Genomic DNA, 25,016 nt, shown 5'->3' with positions numbered 1-25,016 from the left:
CCCACACGCTGAGGAGCAACTGAGCCTGTGTGCCACAACTATTGAGCCCGCACACAAGTATTGAAGCCCGTGAGCCTAGCGCCTGTGCTCTGCAACACGAGAAGCCACCGCAAAGAGAAGCCCACACACCACAACCCGAGAGCAGCCCCTGCTCGCTGCAACCGGGGAGAGCCCGCAGCCCGCAGCCCGCAGCCTGCAGGGAGCGATGAAGACCCGGTGCAGGCATAAATTAAAACTAAAAAGTCAGTGAAGAGCTCCTGCAGACTTACTCTCCTGATCCCAGTTCAGCCTCACCACTACCTTGCAAGGAAGAGACTAACACTGTCCCCATCTTACAGATGAGAAAACTGAGGCTCACAGAGGTGAGGGCCACACCGGTGGCAAATGGCAGGACCAGGATATACACCTCCTAAGGTGCACGTGACTTGAGACCCAAGTCCATCTCCATTTTACTAAGGGGCCTCAGGGGCTGCCGTGAGGCTTCTTGGATTTGTCCAGCCTGCCACCTCTGAAGCGCTGCGTATGCTTTCTCTGGGGGGCCTCACCTCCTCTCGGGCATGAAGGCTGGTTGCCTACGTGCCTGTCTCCCCAAGCAGGATGGGCGGGGGGCAGTGGGTGATGCCCAGGACACCTGTGCTTTCCCACCTCCTCAGCAGAGCGCCTCCTTACGCAGGTGTAAGATACCGGCTGCCACCACTGCCCGGTGTGGCTTTTCGTAATCCAGAGTGCCACCACCTGGCGGTGAGGGTAGGTTTGTCTGTCTGTGGTCTGTCTCCCTCATTAGAGAAAGCTCCGTGAGGCAGGGGCTACTGTGTCACATTCCCTGATGTCTCCTAGAACAGTGCCTGGCAGAGCAGGTGAAAGAAGGAAAGAACACCTACCCTCACAGCTAAGAAGTGATGTCTGCAACTGTTCTTTTTTGATGAAGGACAATAGAATTTTAGATAAAGCAAGTCCACGGGTGCGCTCAAGAGCTGCTCCCAAAGAGATTTCATTACTGAGCATCTCGAGCAAACTCCGAGCAGTCCCAGAAATCGTGAGGGTTACAGTTGGAGGTGGGGGTGTGTGACCAGGTGGAAGCTGAGATTAATCCCAGTGATATCTTACACAATTATACACAAGTATAATTACACTTTGACATAAACCTTCCACGTACCTGGGGAAGTCCTGTGGCCTGGGGAACTTGGAATGCCAGTCAAGGTTGGGATCAGATCTGACGGATGAGGTGTTACCCTGGAAAAAGGGAGCTGAGGGAAGAGAAGCAGTCTAGAAGAGCCCGTGCAAAGGCCCTGAGGCAGGAGGCAGCAGCCTGCTTCAGCACACAGGGCTACTGATAAAGTGGTCTGAGACACAGCTGGAGGAGGAAGCCAGGTGTAGGTGGGGCCCAGGTGGCAGGACTTTAAGGGCCATGCTGAGGTTTTTGTTCTTTACCCTAAGAAAGTAGGAAGCCACAGAAGGGTTTTGAGCAGAGGGTGGTACAATCGGATGGGTCTGGCTGTCAAGAGGAGGGTGGCAAAGTGGCAAGTGGGTTCGATACCCTTTCTAGCCCCCTTCTGCTCATTGTAACATATTCAAGGCAGCGAGGGCCCCCCCCCCCATTTCATCTGCTGCCGCAGTTTAAAATGTACAGCAATGGTCACAAAACCATCAGGTCATAAAGGACAGAGTGAGGATAAACCACCTAATGACATTTCTCAGGTCCCACGTGAGGGCCCGGGAGGCTGATCCAGCCACTTGCAGCCTTGTGGTACCAGTGCAGGGAAAGATGATTTCAGGCTCATGAGAAACTCTCCAAGCTGTGACGTTGATGAACCTCCCTCCCCGCCACCCCAACCAGGGCAGCATGCGTCTTGTTGACCACTGTACCCCCAGTGTCTAAACGGTGCCATTCTGGTACATGCTCGGCCACGGCAACCAAGGCAGCCAACTGTGCCATCCAACCACTCCCAGGCCTTGGAAAGCTCCCAGGGTGGCAGCTCTCACAGGGCCCTTTGTGGCTTTGGCCTCCTCCGTCCCCGTGACAACCCTGGGGACAGGTATTTTACAGGTGAGGCAACCGAGGCACAGACAGGTCACTTAGCTCGTTCAGGATGACTCCGGGAGTTGCGGACTGACGGCCTGGGCCACCTCTGTGTGATGCGGTACGTGTGACCGCAAGGGTTCTGAGAGCTGAAACGCGGACCGCGACACACGCTCTATTTCCTGCGACAGCAGAGCAGGGAAGCTCAGGCTCCCAGCCTTCAGCCTCCCTCTGCCTCTGACATTTCTTTACGGAGAGCACTCACGGGTTATCCACAGGGTCACTGCTGCTGCTGCTGCTGAGTCGCTTCAGTCGTGTCCGACTCTGTGTGACCCCAGAGACGGCAGCCCACCAGGCTCCCCCGTCCCTGGGATCCTCCAGGCAAGAACACTGGAGTGGGTTGCCATTTCCTTCTCCAATGCATGAAAGTGAAAAGTGAAAGTGAAGCCGCTCAGTCGTGTCCGACTCTTTGCGACCTCGTGGACTGCAGCCTACCAGGCTCCTCCGTCCATGGGATTTTCCAGGCAAGAGTACTGGAGTGGGGTGCCATTGCCTTCTCTGACAGGGTCACTAGAGCCTCTACATAAACACTATAAATACACACTACACCCTGGCTCACGCCTGAGTCGGCAAGGCCTCTGATGTGAGCCACAGCCTGGACCCTGCTTCCGATTTCCGAAGCCTTTCAGCACAGCACCACCAACGCTGTGAAGTATCGTGACTCCCACCGTATGACGAGAAAAGAGGCCAAGAGAGGTAGAATGACGCACCCGAGATCACACAGCTAGCTTTCCAGACTCTGAGGTCAGTTCAGGGATGCCCTCTACCCACCCAGCCCCTCCTCCCCAAATCCCTGGGGGTGGGGTTGGGGGAGCTCAGGCTGGCAAAGCATCCCAAACAAGGCCTGGTAGGACTTGGAGCTGTGCGCTTTCATCCCTTCCTGCCCTCTTCTCCGACTTCAGGGGGAGAAGATTCCAGTGCTCCTCCTCATCCCTCCTCCCGCTCAGGCTGAAGGGCAGGGTTTACTCCACTCTCTGCAATTGCAATGTACCCCACCCAGCTACTGCTCGCCACCCCCACCCAGGGCAGCTCTTGTCTCGCTGCCTGCTGTATTCTCAGTGCCTAAACCGCACACAGTAGGCCTTCAATATGTATTTGGTGGACGACCCCAAAGCTTAAAGGGCTTCATGTTTCTGCACTGAAATGAACGCTGAGTTAGTGAACAGAGAACTCACTGTTGACTCCTACGCCTCGTTAGGCAGTGGTGTCCAGACCAAGGCCTGGAGTCTAGCCGCCCTGTGGTCCTGCCTTCCTGTGCCACCCTGAGCAGGGCAGAGAGGAGACTGGAAGGGTGTGTGTGTGTGTGTGCGCATGTGTGTGAAGCCCTCCTCTGTGCCAGGTGCTGGGTCAGGCTCTGAAGGCGGAGAATCCAGGTTCTTATTCTGACCTCCTTCCCAGCCGAGTGGTCTTGGGGAAGTTCCCTCCTCTCTCTGAGCCTCAGCTTACCCAGGTGTAAAATCCCTCCCCCCCCTCCAAAGTTGGTAAATCGGTAGCAGAAATTCATGCTTCCTCTAACAACAGGAGTCAGGAGGAGGCCACCTGGGCTCCCTGTGACCCTGGGGCCTTTTCTCCAGAGGTTATTCTCAACACCTTCTCCTCCCTCCCAGTTTAAGTGTCTCCTGCGAGTTCAGAGGGCTACAGGGGCCAAAGAAGGCGGGGTGAGGAGCGCCCGAGGGGCCCCGTGAGCCAAGGGGAAGCCCGGCGACCCCAGGTAACCTTGGGTTGGGCAAGCACCGTCCCCTCCCTGGCCCGGACCAGAGTCCTCATTTGCCAGGGGAGGCCCAGCCTCAGTTTCCCCATCTGCGGCCAGGGCGTGTGGCTCTAAGCGCACTTCCGGCTCGGACGGAAAGCAAGAAGCCGCCCGGCGGCCTCGATTCCGGGCCGGTCGGCGCCGGGCCGCCGCCGCGCACTTGGCACCAGGGGCCGGGGGAGGGGGGGGGAGGGGGCAACGGGCCCGCGGGCCGGGCGGCGCGGGGCGGGGGCTCCCGCGGCGGGGAGCGCGCCCCTTACCTGAAGGCGGCGGCGCGCCGGAGGCCAGGGGGCCGGGCTGCTCCGGCCCCGCCCCGCGCGCGGGTCCGGCGGGTCCCGCCGCCCAGCGCCCCGCCCCGCGCGCTCCCGGTGCTTCCGGGCTCCGGGCCCCGGCGCGTGTCCCGGGATGCCAGGCTCAGGCAGGGGCGCGGCAGCCCCGCGCGAAACTCGCTCCGTGGGCCCGTGCGCCCTTGGGGACGCCGCGCGGCGCCCTCGCGGGTTCGGCGCTGCGGAAAGTGCTCGCCGGACTCGGTCCCCCAACGCCGAGAGCCACGCGACCATCCGGGGGAAATCGTCAAAAGAAATGATGTGAAATCAAAGAGCAGGCCACAGACACAGCCTTCCCGCCTAGGTAGACAGCCCTGTGAAGGTCACAGAGCGTTGAGATCTATCCATGCCGTCAAGTTTCCCTTCCGTTTCTTTGCCTTTGAGGTTTCCCCTGCCTGGCGCTGCAAAGACTGCAGGCGGGAGGAGAAGGGGATGACAGAGGATGAGATGGTTGGATGGCATCATCGACTCGATGGACATGGGTTTGGGTGGACTCCGGGAGATGGTGATGGACAGGGAGGGCTGGCGTGCTGCAGTCCATGGGGTCGCCAAGTTGGACATGAGTGAGCGACTGAACTGAACTGCCTGGTGCTGCAACCCTGGCTCTCCATGCCGGTGCCTCACCTCGCCCACCCCTCGTCCCCCCCGCCCCCCCTCCGCCACCACCCTACGGTGACATCTGTGAGTCTTCCCCATCCACCCAGCATGTCCAGTCAGAGAAAAAATAGTTCTGAACACCTACGGTGTGCCAGGTACTGTTTAAGTGCCTGGGGAATCCCACTCCAGGCTTCTCGTCCTGTTCTATGTCAATTGTACTGCTTCTCACTCTGTGAAATTGTTTTGGTTTATCTTCCCGTTTCTGTTTATTGCCTGTGGTCCCCACTAGAGTTTAAAAGCCGGGAGTCAGTCCTCTGCTGTGTGCCCAGCCCCAGGGACTGGGAATGATTCTGAACCCAGTACTTGGTTCAGAATGATATAACACATGTGTTCAGTTCAGTGCAGTTCAGTCGCTCAGTTGTGTCCGACTCTTTGCGACCCCATGAACCGTAGCACACCAGGCCTCCCTGTCCATCACCATCTCCCGGAGTCCACCCAAACCCATGTCCATCGAGTCGATGATGCCATCCAACCATCTCATCCTCTGTCATCCCCTTCTCCTCCTGCCTTCAATCTTTCCCAGCATCAGGGTCTTTTCCAGTGAGTCAGTTTTTTGCATCAGGTGACCAAAGTATTGGAGCTTTGGCGTAAGCATCAGTCCTTCCAAAGAACACCCAGGACTAATCTCCTTTAGGATGGGCTGGTTGGATCTCTTTGCAGTCCAAGGGACTTTCAAGAGTCTTCTCCAATACCATAGTTCAAAAGTGTCAATTCTTCAGTGCTCAGCTTTCTTTATAGTCCAACGCTCACATCCATACATGGCCACTGGAAAAACCATAGCCTTGACTAGATGGACCTTTGTTGGCCAAGTAATGTCTCTGCTTTTTAATATGCTGTCTAGGTTGGTCATAACTTTCCTTCCAAGGAGTAAGTGTCTTTTAAGTTCATGGCCGCAATCGCCATCTGCAGTGATTTTGGAGTCCATAAACGTGTAAATGGACCGCATTCCTCTAGCAATCCTGTGAATTCTCATCACATCTATTCTACAGGAAAGGAAACTGAGGCTCAGGTCAAGGTTGTGCAGAAGCCACGGTGATCTCAGGTGGTCTCGGCCTGCAGTGGCTTGGAGTGGAGCTTGGGTTCCCAGAGCAGAGACTGAGGCCAGGTTCCTGTAGTGAGAGCACCAGATCCTGGCCACTAGGTCAGCCAGTGGCCAGTGACCAGGCCCTGGCCCTTTGGCTGTGCAGAAAAGAATTCCCACAAAGACAGAAAGTAGTTAAACAAGCAAGGTGTTCATTAGGAGGAGAACAAGAGTACAGTACTCAGAGTTGCTAAGTTGCATCCTCGTGGTAGTTTGAATTACTTTTATGGCATTTTTTCCGGGTTTTCTTTGGCCAATCATTTTGATTTGCCTGATTCTGAGTCTGTATTTGGTGTGTTTCAGGATCCTCTCTGAGGCTTCGCTGGTGGCTCGGATGGTAAAGAATCTGCCTGCAATGTGAGAGATGTGGGTTCCATCCTTGGGTTGGGAAGACCCCCTGGAGAAGGGAATGGCTACCCCCTTCCAGAATTCTCGCCTGGGAAATCCCATGGACCGAGAAACCTGGCAGGCTACCGTCCCCGCGGTTAGGCCTGACTGAGCAAGTATTTCTTTCATTTTCAGGATCCCCCCATGTGTCAGTGCTCATCTCTCAGCCAAGGTGGATTCTGGTGAAGAGGCTTATGGGTACTTGATATCACTTACTATGAGGTGATCCCCCCTCCCTTTTTGACCTCCAAGGAGCCTTTCTGTGCATGTGTGGTCAGGGAGTTCTTGATTTGAGAATGAGGAATATATGGTCTTTATCTCTTTATCTGGGCAGGGCCCAGCCTCCTTCATCATCCCACTGTTATGGAGCTTCTGTCCACAGGGGAGAAGCTGTCCCGCCTAGGGCCCATCTGTCTCCTGCTCCTGAAGCAGTAGTGGTGAGCCAGAGTGAGTCACTGTGGCCCCAAGGTTGTTGCTGTTACTCCAGGCTAAGACAGCCCAGTGCTGTGAACAGGAAAGGCACCGATCAGGGTCAGAGACCAGCTTCCAAGAAGCCTGTGACTCATGCATCTTGTGGAATGTTCTAGGCTTGTGTCTCCTCATCTCACTGGCAACTCAGGACAAAGAATAGCAGCTCTCCTTTCCTATGAGGCCATTGTGAGGGTCAAATGGGTGTGTACCCATCGGGGGCATGGGAGGTTTATCTCTGAGCACACAAGCCTTATCAGTTGCAGAATTAATAACTACATGGACGTGAACATGGACAGAAAACCTCCAGCCAGCCCTCCTGGGCTCAATGTCTCTTTTAGCCAGATTGGCTTTATGGTTCCAGGCACCACTCTGCCCAACAGCCTTGCCCTGTGTATAGTTCAAGACAGACCCTGTGTCAGACGCTCTTGACTGCAGACATTGGAACAGTTACAGTTTTGCGCAGTGCTCACCCCTGACCCCAGTTTCCTCCTCACCCCAACAATGAGCAGCACATGGGCCCTGACCCAGAATCCAGGGTACAGGAAGGAAATGTAGAGAAAGTACATTTGTCCCTCTGGTGTAGGCACTGGAGGTTTTTGAGGTTTGCTGTTGAAAAATTTACTTTCCTCCTCTTAAAATGAGGATCGTTATGGTTCCTACAAGGGTTGTCATGAGAATGAAATGAGCATATGCAGGTGAAGTGCTTTGAATGCTGCCTGGCACACAGGACAAGCTCAGTAAACGTTAGCTGCTCTCATTCTCAGTAAAAGATACCTCTACTGGGGCTGGGACGTGCCTGGTGTTCTGGGGGCTAAAACTCCACACTCCCAGTGCAGGGGGGGCCCAGGTTTGATCCCTGGTCAGGGAACTGGATCCCACGTAGCCACAACTGAGAGTTCGCATGCTGCAACTAAAGATCCCACATGCCACAAGCAAGACCCGGCTCAGCCAAGATTATCTATCAGCTCCTCCCATGGGAATGTTTAGGGAGTTGTGCTGGAAGGAAGGGTCTTTTCATCCCCCATTAACTAATTCAGCCTGAATGTACTGAGTAGCTGGCAGGGTTCTAGGCATTGTAGAGACAGTGAGGAAAGAACCAAAGTGTCTCCAACAAGTCATGGAGCTGACAGTCTAGTTTGTGGGGGAAGGGAGATGGACAGCCAAACAAATAATACATCATGTCGTGTGGTTGCTACAGAGACACAGGAAGACAGGACGAGGGGAACCCTGGGAGAAGGTGCTCTTGCAGAGGTCAGGGAGGCTTGCTGGTGTCTGACACAGACAGGGCATCCCACGCAGACAGCAACCACAAGCTGTAGAGACGGGGAAGGTGGCTGACTCTTTAAAGGAGAAGGATGGAGTGGAGGGATTTGAGGGAGAGGAATAGATGAGAGGTGATGGGGGCCGTTTCACTGTGAGCTTTCTTTAAATATAATTTAATTTAATTTGTTTCTTTACCCTTGGCTGTGCTGGGTCTCCGTTGCTGCGCGCGCTCCTCCCTGTGCTGAGTGGGGGCCACTCTCTAGTCGTGGTGGGCTGGCTTCCTGCTGCAGCGGCCTCTCCTCTTTCAGATCACAGGCTCTAGGGCACCCGGACTTTAGTAGCTGCAGCATGTGGGCTCAGCAGTTGCGATCCTGGGCTCCAGAGCACAGGCTCAGTAGTTGTGGTTCACAGGCCGAGCGATCCTGCAGCATGTGGGATCCTCCTGACAGGGGATCGAACCTGTGTCTCCTGCATCGGCAGGCAGATTCTTTACCACTGAGCCACCAGGGAAGCCCCACTGTGAGCTTTTTAGAAAGGCTAATGTGTGGCCTAGGGTTTCCAGGTTTAGCAAATGAAAATACAGGATACTCAGTTACACTGGAATTTTAGCTATACAAGAAATAGATACTTTTTAAGTATAAATATGTCCCCATATTCCCCAGGACGTACTTATACTACAAAGTTATTCACTGGGTATCTGAAATCCCATTGTAACTGGGTGTCCTCCATGTGGTGTAACGGCCCTGCTTGCACCCTACCCCTAGAGATTCTGATTCTGCTCGTCTGGGGTTAGGCCAGGCCTACGTATTGTTCACAAGCTCACTAGGTATTTCTAATGTGCGCCCAGGAGCTGCTGATGTAGGGCCTTGTTCATGAATTTTATTCAGTAAGAAATGGGGAGTTGTAGAGGGCTTGGGGGCAGTGATGTGACATGATTTCACGTTTCCAAAGGATTCCGCTGGCTTCCGGAGGTGGACACATGGATAAGAGTGGACACAGGTGAGTGGTTAGGAGACTGGTGCAATGGTCCAGGCCAGGGATGAGGCCTGCATTTATTGAGGGCCCACTGCAGACTAGGCAATGTGAAACCCTGTAAATGTATATCATGGAGCCGTAGGCTCCTGGGTACTGCCCCAGACTGGCTCAATTTAGAATTTCTCAGGTGTGTGGAAGCCGAGGAATTTATATTTTAAAAAGTTCCCTGGGTGATCAGTTAGGTTTGCAGCAACCAGATCATTGGATTTGATTCTCCCAGAAATTATAGAAATCGCCATGGATGTTGTTCAGAGACCATTATTCTTGCAGCTAGCTCTTCATGTCCCATGTATGCTTTCTATCGTTTAATCCTATGCAGTTTATACTGTTATTCGCTCCACTTCACAGGGGAAGGAACTGAAGCTTGGTGGGGTGGGTGTTTAATAACCTGGGCAGGGACATCAAGCTCCACGATCACAGAGCCAGGATTTGATCCCACATCTGATCGGTTCTGCTGTCGTGCCATCCCATGGGGTCAAACATCAATACAGGTTCAAAGATATTTAGGTGAGTTTTAGAGGACGGCTCCCCAGCAGAACGAGACTCCTTCACTATGTTTCACTGATGTCTGTCCTTCCAGGATGTGGGTGGGGGCTGGCCTGGCATGAGTGTTTGTTGGATGGTACTGAATTCTGGGGGTGACTTCGCTGAAAGCAGCCCCGTATCCCTTCCTGTAGAATATCCGTATGATGCTGCCATGTTGAACTTGAGACTGAATGACACAGAAGATCGTTTATGGGCACTTCTTTCCTAATGACACTCAGAAATAAACAGGGGTACCATGGGGAAGGACTGAACACACCTGCAGAGGAGAGTCAGGGTGGAGGGCACTGTGGGTGGTTTCTCGTTACCATGGATACTGCTATGTTGCCAACTTATCTCTTGTTTGTGTTTCTAAGGCGTCTTTGACCCAAAGAACTAAACATCTTTCTGTTGATGGGACCATCAACTAGAATTGGCTAAGCTGAATGGCAGTCATTTAGGGTCAAAGTCACTTGGGTTAATATTTTCCCCCACTGTTCTTGTGTGTTAGGTAATGCGTTTGTAGTTCTCTGCTTTATCTCTTACACGGAGGCATGAGTGCTGACCCCTACTTGCTTCTCATCTAAGAAGGTTTGTATTTGCCCCTGATCTAATATTTTCTAGTGCATGAGACTCTTATCACTGGTGATACACGAGGTATCTTCAGCTGGTACGTGAACTTGTGTTAAATCACCTTGAGTCCTACATGAGAAAGTTATTCCCTTCAATCCTTATTCTACTGAGAACACAGTTTGATACTATTGAATCTTTTTGTTGTTGTTGAGGTACAATTTTTATTTGTTTCTCATAAACTAATAATCAAGGCCGTTATTTAAACCATTTTTCTTTGTGACTTACAGGTTCATGAACAAAAGGTTTGTATATTTCTTTTTCAAAAAAAACTTTATTGGACATCTTTGACATATACAATTATATATATTTAAGGTGTATGATTTGGTGTTTTGATATATGTGTACCTTGTGAAAAGATCACTCCAATCAACCTGAATAATTTAATCCATCATGCCTGCATAGTTTCTGTGTGTGTTGAGAAGATTTGGTTTAATATCTATCCCCTTAGCAAATTTTAAGTATACAATACAATATTGTTGCCTATATGGGCTCCCTTGGTGGCTCAGCTGGTAAAAAATCTGCCTGAAATGTGGAAGACCCGGGTTCGGTCCCTGGGTCAGGAAGGTCCCATGGAGAAGGAAATGGCAATCCACTCCAGTAGTCTTGCCTGGAGAATTCCAGGGACAGAGGAGCCTGGCCAGCCACAGTCTGTGGGGCTGCAGAGAATCGGACACAACCGAGCGACCACCTTTCACGTTGTTGCCTGTGGTCACCATGCTGTGTGTTCGATCTTCAGAGCTTACAGTCATTCATCTTGTATAACTGAGACTTTGTACCCTTTGACCGACGTGTCCTCGTATCTCCCTCCCCCTTCCCCCCAGCCCCTGGAAACTACCATTCTAACTCCCTGCTTCTGTGAATTTGTTCTAGATGGTATACCCACGTGAGATCATTACAATACTTGTCTTTCTGCGTCTAGCTTATTTCATTGAGCACAGTGTCTTCCAGGTGCATACATGTTGTTACAAGTGGGATTATCTTCTCCTTTTTTTAAGACAGAATAGTATACCATTGTATTCCTATAATATCTGCTAATCTTTGTTTAATGAAGGGAGAACAGGCCTCAGCTCAGAGCCATTGGCTCTCCAGAATACTGAGTTAGGATTTAAGCACTGTATTATTTATTTAATAACCTTTTTATTTTGGAAGGAAAGGAGTTTAGATTGACAGAAATGTTCCAAAGACAGTACAGAATTCTTACCTGAGAACCATATAATCCTTCACCTTGTTTCCCCAGTGTTAACATCTTATATAACCATGCTACATTTTTTTTTAAGACAGAGAAACCAGTATTGTAATAGGAAGAACAAATCTGACTCTGTATTGGAGCTGTTTCTTTTACTTTAACCTTTGTATTCTTTTGCTCTTGCTTCCAGTTAAGAATGTTGCCTATGGCCTGAAATGCACAGGCTAGCCCATTCTCAAGGCTCTGATCTTTAAAGATACAACACTTTTCCATTCACATAGAGATAAAAAGTTGCAGAGCAGAGAATAGCATTTGCCCTGCTGGAGGTTTACAAGAACATCCTGACCTGACCTATGTGGACAGCTTCAAGAGTAAAGGATTTTGACACCAAGAAGCTGGCATCGCCCGACCACACCGTCTCCCCTTTAAGTGTAAAGGAAACATGAATTCTAACCCAGGGAGGGTGGTTCTTTGGAACACTGGAACACCGTCTTCTTGATCTGCTGGCTTTCTGAATTAAGTCACTCTTCCTTGCCCCAGCAGCTTATTTCTTGGTTTATTGACCTGTTGTGTGGTAAGAGTATGAGTTTGGACTTGATAACAGTATTGGTACATTACCATTAACTAAAGTATAGACTTTATTGGTTTTTCTTTTTTTCCCCCGGGCTTCCCTTGTGGCTCAGCTGATAAAGAATCCGCCTGCAAGGCGGGAGACCTGGGTTCGATCCTGTGGTTGGAAAGATACTCTGGAGAAGGGAAAGGCTACCCACTCCAGTATTCTGGCCTGGAGAATTCCATGGACTGTATAGTCCATGGGGTCACAGAGAATTGGACATGACTAAGTGACTTCCACTTTTTTTTTTTTTAATATTTACTTATTTATTTGTTTTTGGTTGTACTGGGCCTTCATTGCTGTGCATGGGCTTTCTCTAGTTGCAATGACTGGGGGCTACTCTCTTGTTCTGATGCTCAGGCTTCTCACTGCGGTGACTTCTCTTGTTCTGGAGCACAGCCTCTAGGGTGTTTGGGCTTCAGTAGTTGGGGCGCACGGGCTTAGTTGCTCCCCAGCATGTGGGATCTACTTGAATCCATGTCCCCTGCATTGGAAGACGGGTTCTTAACCGCAGGACCACCAGGGAAGTCCCATTGGTTATTCTACTAATGTCCTTTTACAGTCCCAGGATCCAATGTGGGATACCACAAGGCACTTAGAGGTTTTTATTTTCAGCAAGGATTTCACTTAAAAAATCTTTTTATTACTTTCTATAATAGCAAATCATCTTGGCTATTTATTTATAGTAGTGATATGCTGTTGTTCAGTAGTTAGGTCATGTCTGACTCTTTTGCGACCCCATGGACTGTAGCCCACCAGGCTTCTCTGTCCATGGAATTTTCCAGGCAAGAATACTGGAGTGGGATGCCATTCCCTTCTCCAGGGGATCTTCCTGACCCAGGGATCAAACCCAGCTCTCTTGCCTTGGCAGGTGGATTCTTTACCACTGAGCAACCAGGGAAGCCCTAAATAGTGATGTAGTTCATTTTAAACCATTAGGAAAAATGGGATTATTTTTTAAAGACAATAATAGTAAAAGTAGCATGCACGTATAGCAAAAAATTCTCTATTTCCTCTGGTTTGACTTCACCCATGGAGAATCCTCCCCACAGACTGGCAAGATGTCACCAGCTAGACTGATGATCTTCCAGCCAGACTGATTTCTGTCACTAGTCTTTGCTGGGAGAAATATCAATAACCTCAGATATGCAGATGACACCACCCTTATGGCAGAAAGTGAAGAGGAACTAAAAAGCCTCTTGATGAAAGTGAAAGAGGAGAGTGAAAAAGTTGGCTTAAAGCTCAACATTCAGAAAACTAAGATCATGGCATCTGGTCCCATCACTTCATAGGAAATAGATGGGGAAACAGTGGAAACAGTGTCAGACTTTATTTTTGGGGGCTCCAAAATCACTGCAGATGGTGATTGCAGCCATGAAATTAAAAGATGCTTACTCCTTGGAAGGAAAGTTATGACCAACCTAGACAGCATATTAAAAATCAGAGACATTACTTTGCCAACAAAGGTCCGTCTAGTCAAGGCTATGGTTTTTCCAGTGGTCATGTATGGATGTGAGAGTTGGACTGTGAAGAAAGCTGAGTGCTGAAGAATTGATGCTTTTGAAGTGTGGTGTTGTAGAAGACTCTTGAGAGTCCCTTGGACTGCAAGATTGAACCAGTCCATTCTAAAGAAAATCAGTCCTGGGTGTTCTTTGGAAGGAATGATGCTAAAGCTGAAACTCCAGTACTTTGGCCACCTCATGCAAAGAGTTGACTCACTGGAAAAGACCCTGAGGCTGGGAGGGATTGGGGGCAGGAGGAGAAGGGGATGACAGAGGATGGGATGGCTGGATGGGATCACCGACTCGATGGACATGAGTTTGAGTGAACTCCAGGAGTTAGTGATGGACAGGGAGGCCTGGCGTGCTGTAATTCATGGGGTTGGAAAGAGTCGGACACAAGTGAGCGACTGAACTGAACTGATGGGGAATCCTCCCCACAGACTGGCGAGATGTCACCAGCCAGACTGCTGATCTTCCAGCCAGACTGATTTCTGTCCCTAGTCTTTAGAAAGCATGTTTCTGGGAATTCCCTGGTGATCCAGTGGTTAGGAGTCTGCACTTTGACTGCCAGGGGCCGAGTTTGATCTCTGTTTGGGGAACTAATATCCTGCAAGCTATGCAGCATGGGCAAAAATACAAAAAACAAATTAAAAACCACAAAGTTTTTGTGAGGATGGCTGGCCACTGCTCAAAGTGTGGCCAAGACCGTGACGACACTGACGACTTACGGAGCATAAAATCCAGAGGCCGATGGCTCCAGGGCTGGCCCCTAGGCTCCATGACCTAGGTGCTGCTAGTGCCAACGCAGGAGACCGAAGAGACTTGAGCGCGGTCAGGAAGATCCCCTGGAGGAGGGCGTGGCAACCTGCTCCAGTATGCTTGCCTAGAGCAGCCCACGGACAGAGGAGGCTGGAAGGCTACAGTCCATAGGGTTGCAAAGAGTCAGACGTGACACAAGCAACTTAGCATGCACGACAAGACCCGAGGTCTCTACAACTTTCATCATCCTCGCATGCTGGCTGCCGTCCTTCACTCTGTCATCCTGCGCCCCAGAGATCGTTCTTAAGCAGTTGTGTTCAAAAGCAGAAAAGAGAAAAAGGAAGCTCTCCTCATGAGACTTTCCTCATAGGTTTCTCTTGCATGATCAAGGTAGAAATGATTTTCCAGAAGCCCTTTGCTGGGATCACATGTCTAGATCACTTGATCATTCCTGGCTGCAAAGGAGTCTGAGAAAGCAAGGAATCTGGCAAGGGGGACTGACTCAGATCCCCGCAGCCAGGAACAGGCCAGTCCGAACATTTGTGGAGCTTAGGGCAAGAACATAGAATGATAAAAAAAACATGTCCTAACCTTCCAAACAGACACACCTTCAAACAATATCGAAGTCAGGTGTGAATTTAGAATCCTCCAGCTTCTCAGAGTTTCAGGCCAGGATGTGGTTCCCGGCTCACTGCCCCTCTTCCTTCTCTTTCCAGCCCTGGTTCCTTCCCGTCCCACACGAGGATTCCCACACACCCAAGCCCTGTCTGCCTCCCTCCTGCAAACAGCTGCCCTTTCGCCACTCATCAAGCCTAGAGATGTGGGCAGTGGCTGCACTCTCAGGAGAGTGGGTCGGGGAGGGACTCACTCCAGGAGACTGGAAGTGGGCTTGGGGCTGTTTGGACAGGGAATATTGAGGTGCCAGGTACCCACAGTGTGGGCTAGGTGGGCGCATCCTCTTGGCCTTGTAGACTCCTCTCTCCGTCAGGAGGGGTATGGCTGGGAGAGGCCAGATGGGGCCCTGTGAAGGATGGGGCCCTGAGCCGAGACTACTCTTGCCAGCCTTGATTGAGCACATTGCTGCATGGACAAAATCAGGTTTCTCTGAAGGCAGAAGGTGGAATGGCTGTTGAGCAGGCGGCCCTCAGTGCCCCAGGGTAAGTTCAGCGGGGCCAGGAGTCTTGTGTCTCACTGACTCTTGTGTCGCTAGGACCTAAGCTAACGCTCATGTTAGTGTTAATCACTAAGTTGTGTCCGACTCATTGTGACCCCGTGGACTGAAGCTTGCCAGGCTCCTTTATCCATGGGATTTCCCAGGCAAGAACACTGAAGTGGGTCATCATTTCCTCCTCCAGGGGATCTTCCTGACCCTGGGATTGAACTGCCTTGCAGGCAGATTCCTTACCTCCTGTGCCACCAGGGAGGCCTGGTAATGCTTAGTGTATAGTATTATTGAATGAATGAGTGAGTGAATGAATGAATATCTGTTAGTACCACTTGAAACTGCCCCACGTCCCCTTACACAGAGTTGGATGCTGTTGAAGGCCAAGGAAGTTTATTTAGGGTCTGTAGTAGTGGAGCAAAGCTCAGAACTCTTCACTGCATCCTTTTGTACCCCCTTCTCCCCACCACGCTCACCTCCAGTGGACATGTTTCATGCACACAGGCACAGGCTTCCCTGTCACGGGCTGCCAACAAGAGTCTGTGCTGCTAGTTCAGAGTCTCAGGGCGGGGGTGACTCTGAGCACGTCTGTGCCTGCACGCTCACGTGCACAAGTGGGCCCCAGAGCCTGGCACGCAGGACCGTCTGCCACTAGGTGCGGCCCTCTTCCCTGTTCCTGGCTGATTCCTGACCTAGGCAGGTCCACTCTCTGCCCCTGAATATGCTGTGCGTTTGGCGGCTTCTATGCTTTTCTCTGGAGAAGGCAATGGCACCCCACTTCAGTACTCTTGCCTGGAAAATCCCATGGACGGAGGAGCCTGGTGGGCTGCAGTCCATGGGGTCGCAAAGAGTCGGATACGACTGAGCGACTTCCCTTTCACTCTTCATTTTTATGCATTGGAGAAGGAAATGGCAACCCACTACAGTGTTCTTGCCTGAAGAATCCCAGGGACGGGGGAGCCTGGTGGGCTGCCATCTCTGGGGTCACACAGAGTCAGACACGACTGAAGTGACTTAGCAGCAGCAGCAGCAGCATGATTTTCTCACACTGTTCCTTGCAATGCTGTCTTTCACCCCACTCTTTCTGGCTATTCAAATCAAACCTTTGCTTCAAGATCCAGCCAGTTCCCACATCCTTCCTGAGGCTTGCCCTGGCCACCCAAACCTCCTTCCTTACAACTCTCCTAAGAGTTCACATACGCCATGTCCTGTCCTGGGGTGCTCTTCCATTTACTGTTCAACAGAGATGGTAGGAGAGAATGTATGTTGTGGGAGTGGATCTAGTAAGATGTTTCTATTGTTAGCTCTAATTCTGTTATCTTAAAATGTATGTTGTGAAAGTGGGTGTGTTTCATTTGTTTGTTTCCAAGGCAAGCCATTCAATAACACGGTAATCCAAGTCTATGCCCTGACCAGTAATGCTGAAGAAGCTGAAGTTGAATGGTTCTATGAAGACCTACAAGACCTTCTAGAACTAACACCCAAAAAAGATGTCCTTTTCATCATAGGGGACTGGAATGCAAAAGTAGGAAGTCAAGAGATACCTGGAGTAACAGGCAAATTTGGCCTTGGAATACAAAACGAAGCAGGTCAAAGGCTAAAGAGTTTTGCCAAGAGAACACACTGGTCATAGCAAACGCCCTCTTCTAACAACACAAGAGAAGACTCTACAAATGGACATCACCAGATGGTCAATACCAAAATCAGATTGATTATATTCTTTGAAGCTAAAGATGGAGAAGCTCGATACAGTCAGCAAAAACAAGACTGGGAGCTGACTGTGGCTCAGATCATGAACTCCTTATTGCCAAATTCAGACTTAAATTGAAGAAAGTGGAGAAAACCACTAGACCATTCAGGTATGACCTAAATCAACACTCTTACGATTATACAGTGGAAGTGACAAATAGATTCAAGGGATTACATTTGATAAATGGAGTGCCTGAAGAACTATAGACGAAGGTTTGTGACATTGTACAGGAGGCAGTGATCAAAACCATCCCCAAGAAAAAGAAATGCAAAAAGGCAAAATGGTTGTCTGAGGAGGCCTTACAAATAGCTGAGAAAAGAAGAGAAGCTAAAGGCAAAGGAGAAAAGGAAATATATACCCTTTTGAATGCAGAGTTCCAGAAAAGAGCAAGGAGAGATAAGAAAGCCTTCCTCAGCAATCAATGCAAAGAAACAGAGGAAAGCAATAGAATGGGAAAGACTAGAGATCTCTTCAAGAAAATGAGAGATACCAAGGGAACATTTCATGCAAAGATGGCTCAATAAAGGACAGAAAAGGTATGGACCTAACAGAAGCAGAAGATATTAAGAAGAGCTGGCAAGAATACAGAGAAGAACTGTACAAAAAAGATCTTCATGACCCAGATAATCACGATGGTGAGATCACTCACCTAGAGCCAAATATCTTGGAATGTGAAGTCAACTGGGCCTTAGGAAGCATCATTATGAACAAAGCTAGTGGAGGTGATGGAATTCCAGTTGAGTTATTTCAAATCCTAAAAGATGATGCTGTGAAAGTGCTGCACTCAATATGCCAGCAAATTTGGCCACAGGACTGGAAAAGGTCCGTTTTCATTCCAATCCCAAAGAAAGGCAATGCCAAAGAATGCTCAAACTACCGCACAATTGCACTCATCTCACACGCTAGTAAAGTAATGCTCAAAATTCTCCAAGCCAGGCTTCAACAGTACATGAACCGTGAACTTCCAGATGTTCAAGCTGGATTTAGAAAAGACAGAGGAACCAGAGATCAAATTGTCAACATCTGTTGGATCAATGAAAAAGCAAAAGAGTTCCAGAAAAACATCTACTTCTGCTTTATTGACTATGCTAAAGTGTTTGACTGTGTTCAGTTCAGTTCAGTTCAGTCACTCAGTCGTGTCCGACTCTTTGCGACCCCATGAATTGCAGCATGCCAGGCCTCCCTGTCCATCACCAGCTCTCAGACTCACGTCCATCGAGTCAGTGATGCCATCCAGCCATCTCATCCTCTGTCATCCCCTTCTCCTCCTGCCCCCACTCCCTCCCAGCATCAGAGTCTTTTCCAATGAATCAACTCTTCGCATGAGGTGGCCAAAGTACTGGAGTTTCAGCTTTAGCATCATTCCTTCCAAAGAAATACCAGGGCTGATCTTCTTTAGAATGGACTGGTTGGATCTCCTTGCAGTCCAAGGGACTCTAAAGAGTCTTCTCCAACACCACGGTTCAAAAGCATCAATTTTTCCGCGCTCAGCCTTCTTCACAGTCCAACTCTCACATCCATACATGACCACGAGAAAAACCATAGCCTTGACTAGACAGACCTTTGTTGGCAAAGTAATGTCTCTGCTTTTCAATATGCTATCTAGGTTGGTCATAACTTTCCTTCCAAGGAGTAAGCATCTTTTAATTTCATGGCTGCAGTCACCATCTGCAGTGATTTTGGAGCCCCGAAAAATAAAGTCTGACACTATTTCCACTGTTTCCCCATCTATTTCCCATAAAGTGATGGGACCAGATGCCATGATCTTCGTTTTCTGAATCTTGAGCTTTCAGCCAACTTTTTCACTCTCCACTTTCACTTTCATCAAGAGGCTTTTTAGTTCCTCTTCACTTTCTGCCATAAGGGTGGTGTCATCTGCATATCTGAGATTATTGATATTTCTCCTGGAAATCTTGATTCCAGCTTGTGTTTCTTCCAGTCCAGTGTTTCTCATGATGTTCTCTGCATATAAGTTAAATAAGCAAGGTGACAATATACAGCCTTGACGTACTCCTTTTCCTATTTGGAACCAGTCTGTTGTTCCATATCCAGTTCTAACTGTTGCTTCCTGACCTGCATACAGGTTTCTCAAGAGGCAGGTCAGGTGGTCTGGTATTTCCATCTCTTTCAGAATTTTCCACAGTTTATTGTGATCCACAGAGTCAAAGGCTTTGGCATAGTCAATAAAGCAGAAATAGATGTTTTTCTGGAACTCTCTTGTTTTTTTCATGATCCAGTGGATGTTGGCAATTTGATCTCTGATTCCTCTGCCTTCTCTAAAACAAGCTTGAACATCAGGAAGTTCACGGTTCACGTATTGCTGAAGCCTGGCTTGGAGAATTTTGAGCATTACTTTACTATCATGTGCTGCTGCTGCTGCTAAGTCGCTTCAGTCGTGTCCGACTCTGTGCGACCCCATAGACGGCAGCCCACCAGGCTCCTCCATCCCTGGGATTCTCCAGGCAAGAATACTGGAGTGGGTTGCCATTTCCTTTTCCAATGCATGAAAGTGAAAGTGAAGTCACTCAGTCGTGTCCAACTCTTAGCGACCCCATGGACTGCAGCCTACCAGGCTCCTCTGTCCATGGGATTTTCCAGGCAAGAGTGCTGGAGTGGGGTGCCACTAGCATGTGAGATGAGTGCAATTGTGTGGTAGTTTGAGCATTCTCTGGCATTGCCTTTCTTTGGGATTGGAATGAAAACGGACCTTTTCCAGTCCTGTGGCCACTGCTGAGTTTTCCAAATTTGCTGGCATATTGAGTGCAGCACTTTCACAGCATCATCTTTCAGGATTTGAAATAACTCAACTGGACTTCCATCACCTCCACTAGCTTTGTTCGTAGTGATGCTTTCTAAGGCCCAGTTGACTTCACATTCCAGGATGTCTGGCTCTAGGTCAGTGATCACACCATCATGATTATCTGGGTCGTGAAGATCTTTTTTGTACAGTTCTTCTGTGTATTCTTGTCACCTCTTCTTAATATCTTCTGCTTCTGTTAGGTCCATACCATTTCTGTCCTTTATCGAGCCCATCTTTGCATGAAATGTTCCCTTGGTAGCTCTAATTTTCTTGAAGAGATCTCTAGTCTTTCCCATTCTGTTGTTTTCCTCTATTTCTTTGCATTGATCGCTTAGGAAGGCTTTCTTATCTCTTCTTGCTATTCTTTGGAACTCTGCATTCAGATGCTTATATCTTTCCTTTTCTCCTTTGCTTTTCGTTTCTCTTCTTTTCACAGCTATTTGTAAGGCCTCCCCAGACAGCCATTTTGCTTTTTGCATTTCTTTTCTATGGGGATGGTCTTGATCCCTGTCTCCTGTACAGTGTCACAAACCTCAGTCCATAGTTCATCAGGCACTCTATCTATCAGATCTAGGCCCTTAAATCTATTTCTCACTTCCACTGTATAATCATAAGGTATTTGATTTAGGTCATACCTGAATGGTCTAGTGGTTTTCCCTACTTTCTTCAATTTAAGTCTGAATTTGGCAATAAGGAGGTCATGGTCTGAGCCACAGTCAGCTCCTGGTCTTGTTTTTGCTGACTGTATAGAGCTTCTCCATCTTTGGCTGCAAAGAATATAATCAATGTGATTTTGGTGTTGACCTCTGGTGACATCCATGTGTAGAGTCTTCTCTTGTGTTGTTGGAAGAGGGTGTTTGTTATGACCAGTGCATTTTCTTGGCAAAACTCTATTAGTCTTTGCCCTGCTTCATTCCTTATTCCAAGGCCAAATTTGCCTGTTACTCCAGGTGTTTCTTGACTTCCTGCTTTTGCATTCCAGTCCCCTATAATGAAAAGGACATCTTTTTTGGGTGTTAGTTCTAGAAGGCTTGTAGGTCTTCATAGAACCGTTCAACTTCAGATTCTTCAGCGTTACTGGTTGGGGCATAGACTTGGATTACTGTGATATTGAATGGTTTGCCTTGGAAACGAACAGAGATCATTCTGTCATTTTTGAGATTGCATCCAAGTACTGCATTTTGGCCTCTTTTGTTGACCATGATGGCTACTCCATTTCTTCTGAGGGATTCCTGCCCACAGTAGTAGATATAATGGATCTACTTTGACTGTATCTACTTTGACTGATCTACTTGACTGTTTAATTGTGTGGATCACAACAAACTGTGGAAAACTCTTCAGGAGCTGGGAATACCAGACCACCTGACCTGCCTCTTGAGAAATCTGTATGCAGGTCAGGAAGCAACAGTTAGAACTGGACATGGAACAACAGACTGGTTCCAAATAGGAAAAGGAGTACGTCAAGGTTGTATATTGTTGCCCTGCTTATTTAACTTCTATGCAGAGTACATCATGAGAAACGCTGGGCTGGAGGATGCACAAGCCGGAATCAAGATTGCGGGAGAAATATCAATAACCTCAGATATGCAGATGACACCACCCTTATGGCAGAAAGTGAAGAGGAACTAAAGAGCCTCTTGATGAAAGTGAAAGAGGAGAGTGAAAAAGCTGGGTTAAAACTCAAGATTCAGAAAACGAAGATCATGGCATCTGGTCCCATCACTTCATGGGAAATAGATGGGGAAACAATGGAAGTAGTGAGAAACTGTTTTTCTGGGCTCCAAAATCTCTGCACATGGTGACTGCAGCCATGAAATTAAAAGATGCTTGCTCCTTGGAAGAAAAGCTATGACAACCTAAATAGCATATTAAAAAGCAGAGACATTACTTTGCCATCAAAGGTCCGTCTAGTCAAAGCTATGGTTTTCCAGTGGTCATGTATGGATGTGAGAGTTGGACTGTAAAGAAAGCTGAGTGCCGAAGAATTGATGCTTTTGAACTGTGGTGTCGGAGAAGACTCTTGAGAGTCCTTTCGACAGCAAGGAGATCCAACCAGTCCATCCTAAAGGAGATCAGTCCTGGGTGTTCATTGGAAGGACTGATGATGAAGCTAAAACTCCAATACTTTGGCCACCTGATGCAAAGAGCTGACTTATTGGAAAAGACCCTGATGCTGGGAAAGATTGAGGGCAGGAGGAGAAGGGGATGACAGAGAATGAGATGGCTGGATGGCATCACAGATTCGATGGACATGAGTTTGAGTAAACTCCAGGAGTTGGTGATGGACAGGGAGGCCTGGCGTGCTGTGATTCATGGGGTCGCAAAGAGTTGGACACGACTGAGTGACTGAACTGAACTGAACTGTGGGTGTGGGTCTGGTAAGACCTTTTTATTGTGAGTAACCAATTGACAAGGTGTATCAAGCCCCACCCAGACTAGTGAGTGGGGCCTCTCTGCCCCCTTCTGATGTCCGTGTCATCACAGACGCTTTCTCCATCCCTTTTTCACTGTAATAAAACCTCTCACATAAAGCTCCAAGTGCCTGAAGCCTCAGCTCTAGTCCTGAAGCTAAAGTCTCTTCTTTGGCGATCACGAATCTGACACTGTTCCCCATAAACTAGGCCTCACAGAGCAGTGGGTCTTGGGGGAAGGGCTGAGGAGCTACCAGAATCCTCTGGGTATCTGGCTTATTTAAAGGAGGGATATTAAAGGATATGACAGGTGGCCTTGTGGACCAGTAGGATGAGACTGGATTCAGGGCTCCTTTGCCTACAAATGAAACAACACAGTCCAAATGGTTTAAGCAAAGAAAGGGAATTTGTTGACTCAAGTAACTGTTGAAAAGTCTAGAGGAAAGTTGATTTTCAGGCATGGCCAGGTCTGGTTCATTTTGATGGAGGCAGGGAAGATGAGGAAGGAAGGGAGAGAGGTGGGAGTAGGAAGCGGTTTTAAGTGCGGTGACTGGGAAGGGCTGGAGCTGGGTTAGACCCCCTGCTTCAAACTCAACGCAGCCACTCAGGCAAGTTCCTTATCTTATCCATGTCTCAGCTGCCTTCCTGAATAGGGGCTCTGTGTTGATTCATTGAGATGACGGCGTCAAATGTCCAACAGAAAGAATAATAGGATTGTTGTGAAGAACAAAAGAGTTAGCTTTGAGGAAGAAAGCTCTAAGGAAGCTCTGAGAACAGTAGCCCGAATGTAGGAAGCTCTTGCTAAACATTAGCCAAGATGATGGCTGCTGCGGTTTTGGAACTGCTGCCCCCGCTGCTGCTTTGCAGGCTGCTTTGCTCTGTAAACTAACTCCAGTGAAGGACCTTGGGCTAGTTGTCTACACAGAACTAGAGTTTGTGGACTTCCCTGGCAGTCCAGTGGTTAACAACCCACCTGCTAATGCAGGGGACATGGTTCGATCTCTGGTCTGGGGAGATCCCACGTGCGGTGGAACAACCAAGGCTCTGTGCCGCCGCTGGTGAATCCGCGTGTCCGCAGCTCATGCTCTGCAACAAGAGAAGCCACTGTAACGAGGAGCCCACGCCCCACACCACAGAGTAGTCCCCTCTCGCTCCAGCTGGGGAGAATCTACATGCATCAACGACAACCTAGTGCAGCCCCCTCAAAAAAAAATTATACGTACACGCATACAGGTGGCTCAGACGGTAAAGCGTCTGTCTACAATGCGGGAGACCCGGGTTCGAGCCCTGGGTTGGGAAGATCCCCTGGAGAAGGAAATGGCAACCCACTCCAGTACTATTGCCTGGAAAATCCCACGGACAGGGGAGCCTGGTAGGCTACAGTCTATGGGGTCGCAAAGAGTCAGACATGACTGAGCGACTTCACTGAACTGATCTAAGAATGAGACTTTGTTTCTTCTGGGGATTCTGAAGCCAAGGAACTCTCCTCCAACAGTGGCTGGCCTGAGATCCAATTCCATGTTTTCCTGTCCAGTCCCACATTTGAGCAGAGGCGACCTGGCCACCATTTCCCTGGTCCTGACATCTGGGCAGCCTCACCACAGATTCAGGCTGGCTCTCAGGAGGGCTGGGGCAGGAGTGCACGAGGTCCTCCACTCCTTGGCCTGTGGCATTGCCTCATTTTCCAGGTTTGGGAGGGGCTGAAGTTCATGGTGGGATTTTTCAGCAACCAGGAGCCTGGACGGCTCCTGTATTAGGTCATGAACTTTGGTTGCCAGCAACAGAAACTGACTCTGGCTATCTAAAGGAAAAAAAAAAAAAAAAAGCAATTGTAGGGAAGGAAACAGCTCTCTGAAGCAACTAGAGGCTCATGGGTCAGAGCTACGGGGACCATCTGCTTTGTTGCTACCACTTTAAACACTCATCTCTCCTTCATCACTAACTCCAGATTGCAGTTCTGGAAAAGATCTTATGATCTGTATCATGTGATTGTTTCAGCTGAAACGGGAGGTATGTGGAGGAAGGACTAAGCACCCCAAATGGTGTAGTGGTTGCTGGTGGGACTCTTCCTTGGCTGAGGTTAACCACAGAGCAGTTTCCCCGGGAAGAGAGATGGGGGATCCACAGGAGGGGCCGTTGAATGTAACAGAGGAAACAAGACAGACAGTCCTATCCTCTCTGAGCAAAGAGGCTCTGATAGTAAGTTCCTCAAGCACCTTGAAAGATAAGCTTTCCTGCTTGTCCATGCAGACAGGCTGCTAAGAAACTGTGAGGCAGTGAGAGGTGTAGCTTTAGAGTCAAACTGTAGGTTCAACTTCTGGCACCTCACTCACTCACTCACTTGTGATCTTAAGGTTGGTCAGGCGTCTTAAGGACTTGGGTTTTAACTCTTTAACCTGTGAAATGGGGATAATTATTCAGTAGTTCCCATATGGTTGTTTCTAAGATTAAGGATAATTTAGGAACTGTGGGCTCTGATTACCACTTCATCTCTGACATATTGGGCTCTGTCTGAGGGGGAAATCACAGGGATTTTCTGAGCCTCAATTTGCCATGCACGAAATGGGAGTGAGAACTTAATCTTTGGTTATCAATCAGACTTGATTTTGAACCTGACATTTCTATGAGT

General features: G+C 49.0%; 1 protein-coding gene across 9 annotated transcripts in view; it reads right to left on the bottom strand.

Annotated features, from left to right (window-relative positions):
• Positions 1–4,186, bottom strand: part of TMCO4 (transmembrane and coiled-coil domains 4) — a 103,512-nt gene extending 99,326 nt beyond the window's left edge. For 2 of the 9 annotated variants that reach the window (XM_025278830.3, XM_025278834.3), the window contains exon 1: positions 4,091–4,186. The gene's annotated coding sequence lies outside the window, so the exon portion shown is untranslated. Of the gene's footprint in view, positions 1–1,156; positions 2,328–3,255; positions 3,914–4,090 lie in introns of those variants that run through there. The other 7 variants (XM_044938193.2, XM_045164663.1, XM_025278831.3 and 4 more) reach the window with 6 other exon arrangements.
• Positions 4,187–25,016: the final 20,830 nt, after the last annotated feature.

The sequence above is a fragment of the Bubalus bubalis genome, chromosome 2 (assembly GCF_019923935.1).
Source record: "Bubalus bubalis isolate 160015118507 breed Murrah chromosome 2, NDDB_SH_1, whole genome shotgun sequence".
Classification (NCBI taxonomy): domain Eukaryota; kingdom Metazoa; phylum Chordata; class Mammalia; order Artiodactyla; family Bovidae; genus Bubalus; species Bubalus bubalis.
This window is presented reverse-complemented; position numbering and strand designations above follow the sequence as displayed.